Here is a 14,790-nt window from a genome sequence, read left to right on the forward strand (position 1 = left end):
GGGGGGGGGCTCCACCTCGTCCAGACCATTAAACACGGACAGATTGGCAGCCAGAGACGTGCGACGTGGAGTGGACGCTGTTTGAAAGGCTGTTCTGCGTCCAGACGTCTGTGGTGTGTCCTCACGTGGGATGAAGAACCCCCTTCACCAGCATGGCCTGCGCGTCCGTGTGTCCATAGACATTTTTTGTGAAAGCTCCACACCTTGAAGAAACGCGTCGCGGCAGCGTGGGTGGTGAAGCTCGCGGAAACCCACAGTTAAAAAGGCAGAAAGGATACTTGATATATGCAAAAAAGAAAAAAAAAAAAACACCCCAAAACCCCCAATCCTCAGAAGTTTCTAATTAAAAGGAACAGAAAACCTAGCTGGGCTCGTGGTGTTGGCGAGGACGCCGTGGTGGGGAGGCGGTCCCCGCTCGCCACCACCGTCCGCGGTGACCTCCCCTCCGTGCCAGAGACTCGTCTCTCCCGTGAAACGGCTTGTACATTTCTGTTATTAATGTTTACCCCGCGCTGAAGGCTGGATGTGACTGGAATCTTCCCTCGCCTCCGTCAGGGCACCGTGGGAGGGCCCGGCCCGGCTTCCTTCTCTGTGTCTGCCATAATTATAGAGCCCTCTCTCGTGAGGTTCCGCTCACAAAGAAATAATTAAAAAAAAAAAAAAAAATCTCATACCATGTGCCCCCTGGTCCAGGAGCCTGACGACCCCAGTCATTTATGTTGCTATGCTGTTGCTCTGTAGATGCTCTGATACATGGTGATATGTACAGTACACTCAAGGCTCTGGTGTGTACCAGTTTGGCATTCATTGAGGCTGAAATGCACTTTTATAGCACTCCATACTTTCATGGATGTTCATGTTCAAAAAGGCGCTTGAGAAGTGACCACTGAATCAGCCACAAGACTTTGGAATAGCAAACTTTTACCAAGGATGACAACTTCTGGTGTTAATGGGGAAAATGTTATATACAAATATTAACCGCGGTCTCAATTTGCTGGACCTCTTTTTTGTGTTCTCATGTGATGAAAACATTAAAATTGTATGATGATATGGCTCTTTAGTGGTGTGTGTGTGTGAGATAAGGGAGAGAGAGAGAGAGAGAGAGGCACTGAGAGAGAGGGAGAGAGGGAAATGTGAGATGTGTCTTGTTTACTATTGAATAGTTAATACTTTTTTAAGGAATCCAAATGGTATTTATTATTTAAAAGGAAGAAAACATCTTCCCATGATCCTCCATGTTTAGTCATCCCGGGCTGCTAGTTCGTTTCCAAATTTAGTCTAGCTGCTCCTGTTTGTGCCAGGCTGGGCTCTGAAAAAACAAAATCTAACTGTTCTCTTCACTTTGAATGTATTTAACAGCTTTATCTCCACAGTGTAACACTAAGGCAGGAGGAAAACACACAGAACGATAGCATGCAGGCGACAGTATACTCATGTTTAAAAGTAGAAAATAATGCCCAAATGTTCAGAAGAACCTGTAGTGCTGTGATCTCACTGTGCATTCTGGATTTGGACATGCAAAAAAAAGAGAAAATAACCAAAACACGACACAGACCCACACACCCTGGACACACACCCACACACTACAGACACACACCACAGACACACACTCAGACACCCACATGCCCATAGTAGCTTGTGTCACTGTGTAGCGTTTCCTCTTTATTTTTCTGCATAGGCCACACTGTGGTGGCCTGGTTCAGCTCTAAGCCGAGAGAGAGGGAGGGAGGGAGGGAGAGAGAGGGAGGGAGGGAGGTCCCTGTGTGCTTCGGTCCCGAGGCTCTGACATGGACGTAACCTGGCGCAGCTGAAACCAGAACCACTGGGGATGCCAGATGTTTTCTCGTTGGTTGCCAGGACTTGTGCCCTGCACGGTTTTTGTTTGGGATTTACCCATGGTGGCCAAAAAGAAGAATTCCCTATAAATTACTAATGATGTGTCCAAATTAGCACAAAAGCTGAGATTAGCAATGCACAAACCCAAGATTATTTTGTCCCGTAGATGGCAACAAACTTCGGTCTAGTTTTTACATATTTTGAAGTAATGTGCTGTAGCTATAATGAAATAGGCCTATATATGTGGAATCCAGATGTTTATTAGGTCACCTCTAGAGCACGCACAATCTACTAGGCCTACCCATCCTCTTTAACCTGTGATACTCCTTTTTGGGTATTAATCCTGAAATGTATTTCTCGGTAATTGAATTATCCGGTACTTTGAAGCTAATGCGTAAGTAGTTAGGAGAGCGGTGGTCCTCGGTGTAAAGCTATGGTCAGACAAGCTATTTCTGTGTGACTGATAAAAACACCCAAATCAGCGCTGTCTTGTTTGGAAACTAGTAATAGGCTGTATCGATCTATCGACACCAGCCTCACCGGGGTCACTTGTCACTAGTAATCACCAGACTGCAGATAAACGCGGAATGTCTCCACAATAAAGAGGCATTGGGCGCCTCCGGGTCCCGTGCACATCTGTGTTGCACGCAATCTGTTTGAAGTTAGCAGAGCGCCCGCGCGCGCATCAAAAAACGTTACAGTCCATCTCTCCCAGTTTAACCATTAAAGTGAACGTGCGTTTTGGCAGTTGCCGCGCGGCGACTTGGTTAGCAGCTAATGTTGCCAGGCGCTTTTAATAAGCTTCAAGGGTATTCAGACCCATCCAGCACCTCGCGCCTGCCAATGCAGCACTGGCCCACTTCATCCATCCCATTAAACCGGGTGGTGGCCTCCTGCTCGTGTTGGTGCTTTAATTAAATGCGCTCGCGCAGGCGATAGCGGGACCGCAGCATTGTGTGGCGCGCGCGGGCCGGCACTGCCAATGCGCGCGAGTGTGTGCGCAGAAAAAAACTGGCGTTTCTGGCACGCGCCGGTGCAACTGCGCGCACGAGCCCGGCATAGCGGCACCTGAGCGGTTCTGCTGAGTGAACGTTGGAGTCGGGAGGCACGGACGGCAATTACGCGAGGACTAATAACCCGCACGGTGGCGGTGTCCCACAGACCGGCCTGCGTGCTCGCGAGGTCTGCAGTGATGAGATATCTACCGTGATTAGTGGGATAGGGAGGGTGGAAAATGTTCGACTGTGAAGAATCAATACGTGCATTGATTAATTCTGCCGCGCGGTTCATTCATTTTTGGTTGTACGGGAATCGGTAAAACAGGCAATCAGTAAAACATAACAAAAAAAGTCATAATGATCTATAAACGTCCCGGTCGTCGCACAGTGCTCGGTGTTCTCGTGGTGGTCGTTATCGTTGCCGCGTGCGTTCTGGAGTTGCTGAACATCACTGGAGTTCTGGCTCTGCAGGCGTAACGCCTCGGCTGTTTTAACACAATAAAACACAACCCAGTGTAATTCTAACGCCAACTCAATGATACTCAGTAATTACAAAATCCCTTATTATTATCAACATTCTGACCTTGAAATATTGATGTCAATCGTGCTGCGTTAAAAGTTATTCGTTAATTTGTGTAATCCTGTAAGACGAACGTCATGTTCTGCTTAATATGTATCACATGCAACCAGATGCACACTGACACTACAATAAAACAATCAGGAAAATAGTAGGATAAACCCTCGAGACGTTTTTTTTCTTTCAAGCAGGGTGACCTGTGTTACCCTCAGAAGGGTGTGAAAGATCTGACCAGCTCAACAACACAAGCAGGTCTTCCAGACGACACGTGGATGTAGGTTACCGCAGTGTTACTGATTATCTGCACCAGAGGACAGTCCCATACTGTTTAGCTCATCCAGCTCCACACAGACCACCTGATCCTGCTTGGTCTCTGATGCTTGTGAAGCTGCAGTTCTTTAACAGTCACCTCCATTTTTATCTTGCTTTTGCTGAGAATTTCACCAAAAGAGAGGATTTCATCAGATAACAGCATGGGCTTTGTGCTGGGCTTTTACTTCGTAGCACTGGAGGAGGGGGAACCCAGTTCTCAGTACCACGGTTCCGGATTGCGTGGCGTCCCCAGGGGGAGGACTGGTGGGCTCCTGCCCAGCTCCCGGGGTCTCCCCCTCAGCTTGGGCTAACCTGCACTTACAATGCCCCTCGCCCGCCTCAGAGACCGGCCCCGAAACCAGACCACAAACGGTCCGCGATACCAGCGCAGCCGCTGAACGGCTTCTACAGAGGTCTAAATGTTGCCCAACCTCCTCAGCAGGCAGAGAAGAAACACAAAAATAAGTCTCAGGTGATAATTGGAGGGGAGAGAAAGCACAGAACTGTGAATATCGCCTTCAGGTCTTGGAGGAGTTTCAGAGAAACTTGGCAGTGGTGAGCACATCCACCCCCACACTTTACTAGATATACACCAAGATAACAAGTACACTCTGTTTCAGACACACTGTGCCACAAATGCACTGCACACAGCCAAAGTCTGAATGCCTCTGGATTACACTGTTCTCTCTCTCTCTCTCTCTCTCTCTCTCTCTCTCTCTCATTTTCTTTCCCTTTCTCTCTTTTTCTCCGAGGCCAACCACATATCACCTTTAAGCCCCCTGGTGATGCCCGGGTGGCTAATTATCTTTCCTCATGTGACCTGTGATGCCGGGCAGGGTTGAGTCGGCCCCTACAGTCAATTTCATGGTCTCTCACCATCACACAAGCCAGGAGGCGGAGCTCCAGAGCTAATCTGTGTCTCCCCCCTCTCTGTGTCGGATCGAACAGGAAGTGATGGAATGAGTATCCTTCTTGTCAGGATCAAAGCTATTGTAAGTCCCATCAGTCTTGACAGATGAGGGTGGTGGCATGGGGTCTCTGGAGTTATTCTGGAATATTCTGGAAATCAAGAATGGTCTGGATTAGGGAATGATCTGGAGTAGTGAATGTTCTTGTTAAATGTAGGGCAATGTGTAAATGACACAAACTTACTTTCACAGCTCACCCACAACTGAATGAGATAAAGAGTAATCTAAGAGCTGTGGCATTTCACTTTGTAATGGCCATCAGAGACTGTTATCACCCCACTGGCCGAGCTGTCAGCTCATACACTGATCTTCTTTCTACTGGATATGAAAACACTTTTGATGAATTTTGTAACCTTGAGTAGACTTGAGGTCTGATGGGTAGTAAGTTAAGATGTCGATGCTTTATTCTCCAGCTGCTGAGGAGACACTGGTTCAGAGTTGAGTTGTGTATGAGAACATTGAGGAGACACTGGTTCAGAGTGGAGTTGTGTATGAGAACATCAAGGAGACACTGGTTCAGAGTTGAGTTGTGTATGAGAACATCAAGGAGACACTGGTTCAGAGTTGAGCTGTGTATGAGAACATCGAGGAGACACTGGTTCAGAGTTAAGCTGTGTATGAGAACATCGAGGAGACACTGGTTCAGAGTTGAGTTGTGTATGAGAACACTGAGGAGACACTGGATCAGAGTTGAGTTGTGTATGAGAACAGCGAGGAGACACTGGTTCAGAGCTGAGCTGTGTATGAGAGCATTGAGCAGACACTGGTTCAGAGCTGAGCTGTGTATGAAAGCATTGAGCAGACACTGGTTCAGAGCTGAGCTGTGTATGAGAACATTCCTGTTTGTTGGTGATGCTCTCCTGCTTAGTTTGTTTCCAGCTGTTAGTGCCCCAATTACATGTGCGATTATTCAGTGGCGTGTGCTTGAGCCTTACTGTAACATCAGACAGAGCTGAAATCTAACAGCAGAAAGTGATCGTCATCTCCAGTCACGCATAAATCCATCTCAGGTGTTTCATTAACGTGTGAACGTCTTTAACACTGCGTGAGCAGTTGTTTCACCTCGTATGCAGTGTGATCTTACACTGTTGGCATCGGACAAAGCATTACACATCTTCCACTCTGGAAAATGCAGTTACACCTTCTAAGTTACTTATGACTGGCATCATAAGGTGTTTAAACCATTTCAAAATGACTTCTTATGCTGGAGATTGTGAATATGGTCTCACAGCTGAATGGATTTGGGCACTATGTATAAATCAATTAATTAATTAGTGAGATTTTAAGGTTTTGAATGATGGCTAATAACCCATCCTAGTTTTCTATATTAAGATGGTGCAGTCACCTCTTCGTAGTTGCTGGAAATGGGTATGGGAGGATTCTGCAAGCCCAATGCCTTCAAATGAAGTTTCCTCTGAAGCTAACGGGCCGGTTCTCTCCAGCATCATCAGTATTACATTATGTCTTGTGGAAAATCACACGTGAAACTTGTTTTTTTTTTATTCCTGATTGTGATTTTAGCATATATGGTATTTCAGTTGTAATTTGGATGCCATGAAAGAGTAAACAGAAGAGACAAACCTCAGCCTGGTAACTTTTTATTAAGCTTATTATGAAGCTTTTGTGGTTTGAATGAGGTGAAGGTCAGACCCAGCTGAGATGGTGGTTAGACCAGGCTCAGGTGGAGGTCAGACCCAGCTGAGATGGTGGTTAGACCAGGCTCAGGTGGAGGTCAGACCAGGGTCTAAGTGTTTAGATGTGCTGCCTGCCTGAATTATTTGGTTGACAGGGCTGTATTGCTGCATGAATACAGAAGTGCATTCTGCACAGTTCAGAACTGGGTAATTTCAGAATTGGGCAAGTTCAGAACTAGGTAAGTTCAGAACTGGCCCTGATTTATCACTTGTGCCCATAAAATCCCAGCATGCTGACCCCGGAAATGCAAACTGATGTAGTTCCTATAAGAAGTCTCAACAGGAAGGTGTAGTGCATTATTAATACCATTAGTGGGATGAGCTGAGGGGAGACAGTATGTTTTGCTTTCTAGCACATTGTGAACATATATTGGAAATACCGTTGTCTGCACATTTCAGTGGTGTATGGAGCACAGGGATGTGTAAATGGCTGTTTTACCTTTAATAAATGGTTGCCATGTTGTTTCTGTCTTCCATTGGAGTAAAGACTTTCTCATAATTGCCAGAAAATTCATCAACATAGAAGACATCATGCCACTTTTACAAAAAAAAGTCACAAATGAGATTTTCACCCTGAAACACCTCTGAGGCTCCTATGATATTTATTTAGTGTTGTTTTCATAACAGCCAATCAGGGCAGGCAAGACGGGCTACATTAATACTCTCTAATGCCAGTGTGTAATCTCTCATTCCTCCCTCCTGCTTACTGGTGGAGAAGCAATACTCACTGTTTCTCTCTCTCTCTCTCTCTCTCTCTCTCTCTCTCTCTCTGCATCTCTCATGTGGTTATTTTCCCTCTTTCCCTGCAGCACCATCTCTCTTGTTCTCTCTCTCTTTCTCCCTCTTTCTCTCTCTCTCCCTTTCTCAATCTTCTTACATGTTGTGTATTGTAAACAGCTCACAAAAGCGTGACAAGGTCCCCCCCCCCCACCCACACCCCCACCCACACCCCCACCCACACCCCCACCCACACCCCCACCCTTGTTCTTCCCGGTTATTTGTTATTGTCTCCGAGCTATCAAGTGTTTGTCTCTTCATTCCCCCCTTTTTCCGGCAAAGAAAAGGAAAAGTTAATTAAATATGGAACGATGTGGAGCTGAATCTCTTTAAACCATCATGTCATTAAAATGGCATCCCTAGGAGATGAGCTTAAAAGGAACGGGAGAACAATGTCTTCCCAGTCAGATATTTATGGGGTGCGTTATGTAAACACACTCCCTTTTATTCTCTATGTATATTTCATGTAATTATCACTTTTTGTAGTGGCGATCCCTGGGGACGCTCTAGGGGAATGTCATTAGAAAAGGCTATTATTACAGTGTAGCAATGCTACCCAAACACACAGCACAGTGACGGGACAGAAGATTTGATTAGACAGCAAAGACTTATGGATAGATCTAACGCTGCTCAGCATATGAAATGTAAAAATAAAAAAACACGTGAATCCAGCATGAATGTGAGTACAGTTGGACACACTGGTTAAATGAACACGTGCTCTGTCCTGTGAACACACACCGTATTGGTGTTTCAGCCTGGGTGTTGTAGGAAATGATGACAACCAGCTGTGACCACTTGCGCAAAAGCACGATTGAAGTATAAAAAAACAAGCGTAACCCAGAATGTTGCATGTGAACAGACCAAACACTGAATACGCTACATTCAGCCAGAAGGTTATGTGCCTGGGATCAGTTAGCAGTGCTGTGTGTAGTCAGTGGATCGGTTAGCAACAGTGCTGTGTGTCGTCTGTAGATCAGTTAGTAACAGTGCTGTGTGTCGTCTGTAGATCAGTTAGCATCAGTGCTGTATGTAATCAGTGGATCAGTTAGCAACAGTGCTGTGTGTCGTCTGTAGATCAGTTAGCATCAGTGCTGTGTGTAATCAGTGGATCAGTTAGCAACAGTGCTGTGTCGTCTATAGATCAGTTAGCATCAGTGCTGTGTGTAATCTATAGATCAGTTAGCATCAGTGCTGTGTGTAATCTATAGATCAGTTAGCAACAGTGCTGTGTGTCGTCTATAGATCAGTTAGCATCAGTGCTGTGTGTAATCTATAGATCAGTTAGCAACAGTGCTGTGTGTAATCTGTGGATCAGTTAGTAACAGTGCTGTGTGATCTGTGGTCAGTTAGTAACAGTGCTGTGTGTAATCTATAGATCAGTTAGTAACAGTGCTGTGTGTCGTCTATAGATCAGTTAGTAACAGTGCTGTGTGTCAACTATAGATCAGTTAGTAACAGTGCTGTGTGTAATCAGTAGATCAGTTAGTAACAGTGCTGTGTGTAATCTGTGGATCAGTTAGTAACAGTGCTGTGTGTAATCTGTGGATCAGTTAGTAACAGTGCTGTGTGTAATCAGTAGATCAGTTAGTAACAGTGCTGTGTGTCGTCTATAGATCAGTTAGTAACAGTGCTGTGTGTAATCAGTAGATCAGTTAGCAACAGTGCTGTGTGTCGTCTATAGATCAGTTAGTAACAGTGCTGTGTGTAATCTATAGATCAGTTAGTAACAGTGCTGTGTGTCGTCTATAGATCAGTTAGCAACAGTGCTGTGTGTAATCTATAGATCAGTTAGCAACAGTGCTGTGTGTAATCTGTAGATCAGTTAGCAACAGTGCTGTGTGTCGTCTATAGATCAGTTAGCATCAGTGCTGTGTGTAATCTATAGATCAGTTAGCAACAGTGCTGTGTGTAATCTGTGGATCAGTTAGTAACAGTGCTGTGTGTAATCTGTGGATCAGTTAGTAACAGTGCTGTGTGTAATCTATAGATCAGTTAGTAACAGTGCTGTGTGTCGTCTATAGATCAGTTAGTAACAGTGCTGTGTGTCAACTATAGATCAGTTAGTAACAGTGCTGTGTGTAATCAGTAGATCAGTTAGTAACAGTGCTGTGTGTAATCTGTGGATCAGTTAGTAACAGTGCTGTGTGTAATCTGTGGATCAGTTAGTAACAGTGCTGTGTGTAATCAGTAGATCAGTTAGTAACAGTGCTGTGTGTCGTCTATAGATCAGTTAGTAACAGTGCTGTGTGTAATCAGTAGATCAGTTAGCAACAGTGCTGTGTGTCGTCTATAGATCAGTTAGCAACAGTGCTGTGTGTAATCTATAGATCAGTTAGCAACAGTGCTGTGTGTAATCTACAGTGATGTCAGTAACGCGTTACTTAGTAACGCGTTACTCTAATCTTACCACTTTTTTCGGTAACGAGTAATATAACGCGCTACTATTTCCAGTCCAGTAATCAGATTAAAGTTACTTATCCAAATAACTGTGCGTTACTATTTATATTTTCCCTAGTAAAATATATATGTTTGCTTTCTTCTTGGCTCAGTTCTACTTTTGCGTCTGACCGTAGCGCTCGACTCCGCACGCTGCGCGCGACCCTGTGAGAGCGCGAGCACGTTTTACAAGTCATTTTTTGCTGTGTCCTCCCGTAACGATATGTGGTAGTATAAAGAAACACCCCTCAAAAACAGGGGAAGGAACATTTACCTGATGAATTTTAATGTTGCTTTGTGTTCCACGTTTGAAAAGTGCTGGAATTTTGACTAACGTCGCCTACTTTAAAATGCTTGAAATTGTAATGGTATTTCGTTTCACAAGCTGTCTGACTGAACTGGGGTGGGTTTCCCGAAACGTTCGTAGCTTCATACGAGGTTACGAAGTACTTGGCGCTACGAACGTTTCGGGAAACCCACCCCAGTTCGCTTGTATTACGTTTACAAATAAATTTACAAATAATACCGCGCAGCTACACAAACGTAATGTCAGGATATACTGTAGCGACTCCTACTCCTCACGGCGAGTCTTGCCCTTTAAGTGACACTGGGGGGCGGAGCCTGCGCGCGCCAGGGTTGCGTTATCAATAAAGTTTCCCTCCTCGGGATTTTTGGATTAAGCAGTTTCTGCCTCGGTTACCGAACCTGCTTCAATACATTGTTACTGTTAAAAATGCACTTCCAATAAAGTGAGTATTGGAAAAATTTATTTTGCTGCTGAATGTAACTACTAAAGTAACTTGTAATCTAACGTAGTTACTTTTAAAATCAAGTAATATGTAACGTAACTAAGTTACTTTTAAAAGGAGTAATCAGTAATCGGATTACTTTCTCAAGGTAACTTCGCAACAGTGCTGTGTGTCGTCTATAGATCAGTTAGCAACAGTGCTGTGTGTCGTCTATAGATCAGTTAGTAACAGTGCTGTGTGTAATCTATAGATCAGTTAGCAACAGTGCTGTATGTAATCTATAGATCAGTTAGCAACAGTGCTGTGTGTAATCTGTAGATCAGTTAGCAACAGTGCTGTGTGTAATCTATAGATCAGTTAGCAACAGTGCTGTGTGTCGTCTATAGATCAGTTAGTAACAGTGCTGTGTGTAATCTATAGATCAGTTAGCAACAGTGCTGTATGTAATCTATAGATCAGTTAGCAACAGTGCTGTGTGTAATCTATAGATCAGTTAGCAACAGTGCTGTGTGTCGTCTATAGATCAGTTAGTAACAGTGCTGTGTGTAATCTATAGATCAGTTAGTAACAGTGCTGTGTGTAATCTATAGATCAGTTAGTAACAGTGCTGTGTGTAATCTATAGATCAGTTAGTAACAGTGCTGTATGTAATCTATAGATCAGTTAGCAACAGTGCTGTGTGTAATCTGTAGATCAGTTAGCAACAGTGCTGTGTGTTGTCTGTGGATCTGAGGAGCTGGCAGAGCAGTTGCTTGTTTTGCCATCAGAGCACATTTGCCCAGCAGGGGGCGCTCTCAGCCTGTCCTTCAGGGACCAGTGTGCTTGCTCAGCCAGAGGCTCCGCGGAGAGCTGCTGGCCCTGACGGACCCAGACATCACGCTGAGATGCTGGAGGCTTCACAGATCCCGGAGGTCCACCAGCTCCCTGTAGCTCTGGGCTGTAGGAGAAACCCTGTAGTGGCCCCGGGGGAGGCCGGCCACCGCTAACCAGTAGAAGAAGAAAGCAGCAAACAACACGAACAAAGATAAATGTGACCTCCTCACCATTAAACTCCTGCACTGGAAGAGCAGACTGGTTTTTTGTTCTGTGTTTCACTTTTGTCGAATTAGACTAAATGAAAATGATTCAATGACAGTAATCAAAGCCACAATGACCAGTCACTACTGAAACCCTACTCTTAAAGACATGGTGTGTTCTGATATACCACACATTTACACTGATCAGTCACTACTGAAACACTACTCTTAAAAGCATGGTATTTTCTGATATTCCACACATTTACTGCACAGCTCTGTGCTTCATAATAATATATATTACACCGTGTAACATGGTATTTGAAACTTCAGTATGCTGTGCCATATTTAGTAAGATGGGGTAATAAGTAGTTATATTGCCTCATGTAGCTACTATTGTAGCATAAGTATTTTCAAAGTAGTTTTAGTTGAACTCAAGATTATATGTGAGGAAAGATACAGAGCTGAACAGCACAGATTAAACTTCAGCTCCTAATAGATTTTGTTTGTACTAATAAATGACATGGCAGATCGATAAGTGACACAGTACTGTGGACACTTGTCTTTTCTGTGGTAATTTCTCACTCTTTCTCTGGACAGGTTTTGTTTCCCGTTTATTTCAGCGTGGGTCATTATTTTGTGGAGGACTGCGTTTCCGTGAGTGGCTTTAGGCTAGTCTAGTCTGTAGTTGTTAACATTTAAACTCATGACATCAACATCTTTATTTCACCCACTATCTAGCTAAACCTTAGAAGTTCCTGTATCCAAGGACACCTTTGCTTTTGTAGTCATGGAGTTCTTAATAGCTTTGTAGATTTGAACTAATATGGAGATAAAAACTCCACTCTGTAAATCACTGCATGTGCTGCTCACACCACAGGCTATCACACACTCGCAATACCGGCCTGCTCACGTTTTAACACTACAGACTCTCACACACTCACACTACCGGTGTTCTGTTGAATTTTCCTACCTTATCGATATTTCCTACCGTGTCCGAGGGCATCGCGTATTTGTAGATGTATCTGTGTAGAGTTTGTTTACCTTATGGAAACATCATAATGTAGTGCAAATCAGCGTTTAAAAGGTAGGATAATCTTTAAATTAAAAGCTTTATTTTGCGTATTCATGTATTGTTATTAATATTAATACAAGCAAATTGGATTGTTTACATCTTTGTATGAACATATTTTTAGCCTGTGTGTCATTATAAACCAGCATTAAGTTCATTAACACTATAGTTAGGAAGTTTGACAGCCTAAATGTCATTATAAAATATTAAGCCACCAAAATTATGACGTAATAGTGACTTGCGCATGCGCAGTAAGGCTAGGTAGGAATTTTCGACAAATTTTCGACTGAACACTGGCCTGCTCACGTTTTAACACTACGGACTCTCACACACTCAAACTACCGGCCTGCTCACTCTCAGACATACAGCCCGGGCACCATGACTTTAACATTGTTACAGCAATTGACTGAGACACTGAAGTTTGCCTTGACAAGTGTATTAGCACTTTAAATTGTCTCATCACTTTGCAGTGTGTTACTTCCTGTCAGGAAGCGAACTCCCTTTTTGCCCGTAACCGGAATGGAATCTCTGCCGTCCAATAACTCTGCACAAAGCCACAGGCGAGCTTGTCGTGGTGGGCCAACGGCATGACACAGCGCTTCACACCAGCCCGCCAGCCGTGTAGCTCCACCCGGGGGCTGGTGTGTGCGTATCTTCACCTTTGTGCCCGGGAATGTTGTCCCAGTTACACATTTAATGCCAATGCTGAATCATCACGACAGTCAGACAGGAAGTCCCGTCCCCCCCCCCCCCCCCCCACTCCCCGTGAAGTCTTGGTAATTACTGATGGTAGATTTTCATAAAGCATCGATGCATCTGCACACTTTGTAAATAAATATTGAAACCTTTTAACAGTTTCCACTGGAGTAAACCGGTACACTTTGCTTGTTACGATTCCATCCTCAACTTTTTCGAGCTCTTAACTTCTGTTCCCCTTTGGTGGGAGGTTTTGTAATCTACGTGCAGCAAAGGGGAGCGTCAAGACGAATCAAACACAGTCGTTAGCCTGTCGAGCGTGTGTGCTGGCAGGCCTACACGCTTACGTAAAGCTTGCGGAGTTTTGTACTCGGGGTATTGATTTCAGCCTCACCTTTCAGACGAGGTGAGCGAAGGCTTGGCCCTGGGGCTTCCCCGCACACCGGCCGGGCTTTACTCTGTCAACATCCTTGCAGGAGGTCTTCAGCTTTGGACTGCAACTCCACCCCCTCATCTTCACACAGCTTGACTTCTCAAGCAAAAAAAAACAACAACCAAAAAAAAAAAACCAAAAATAAATGCAGGAAGCAGCAGGTTTGACTACAGGACTTGAAAGGATATTTAGACCCAGTTTCTCGCGCCACATTGCAGCTTTTTACTTTTCGGTTAACAGCTTTCATAAATTTCGGGGGCACAGGTGTTTGCCATAAGGGGTCACAGTCTCAGACAGCCCTCGGGGGGGGGGGGGGGGGGGACGACACGGGCGTGAGGGTCGTTCGGCAGAGGGGGCCAGTGGTGCTGGCCTGGCTCACCCCCACAGAACAGACGGGCAGGGCGCAGCGCAATGGCGGGGGTGTCCGAGGACAAGCTACATCTGGATGAGCAGTGGTACGGCTGGGAATGTGACGGCTGGGAATGTGACGGCCGTGACGGTGTTTGCAAACACACATGCGTGTATGAATACCTCAGCTGGGACAGGCGCTAATGAACAACACACAGCTAAGAGAGGACCGCCCAGCTATTCCAAGCACACATAGCGACAATAGCAACGTGGTGTTGAAAATAGAAGACCTGACCTGATACTGTATGTAAGTATATCCGGACATGTCACACCCACCTGTCTCTGGAGCTCTCCGCGTGAGAGAGAGAGTGTGAGAGAGAGCCATGGATAGTGTATGAGAGACGGAAACAGAGAGAGTGTGAGAGATGTGTGTATGTGTGTGTGTGTGTGTGAGAATGTGAGACAGAGTGAGTGAAAGGTTGAAAAGGTAAGTGTGTGAGGTAGGGAGAGAGTGATGCTATGTGTAGCAGCTGCTTCATGCACCAGACACCTGACCTACGATGTACTGGTCAACTCCACAACAGTGTCGAACCATAAAGGGGCACCAGCCTTAACAGAATACATTAGCAATGCCAGTGTGTGTAGCCCCTCACGGCTGGTCTGGGGTCAGTGTGGGTGGCACGCTGGAATTGGAGGAGTTAACAGTGCTAGATGACATTAGCAGTATGAAACATAGTGCTGTCCCTGGTAAATGCTAATGGCGTTTCTTCACTGGTTCTTATATGGTACCACGGCACCTTACATTGACAGAGATTCTGTACCATGTCACTATGTCAAAACCCTGGAGATGTTTGTATGTTTCGTTGGTAGGTTTCCTCACA

Source organism: Brachyhypopomus gauderio, chromosome 14 (assembly GCF_052324685.1).
Source record: "Brachyhypopomus gauderio isolate BG-103 chromosome 14, BGAUD_0.2, whole genome shotgun sequence".
Classification (NCBI taxonomy): Eukaryota; Metazoa; Chordata; class Actinopteri; order Gymnotiformes; family Hypopomidae; genus Brachyhypopomus; species Brachyhypopomus gauderio.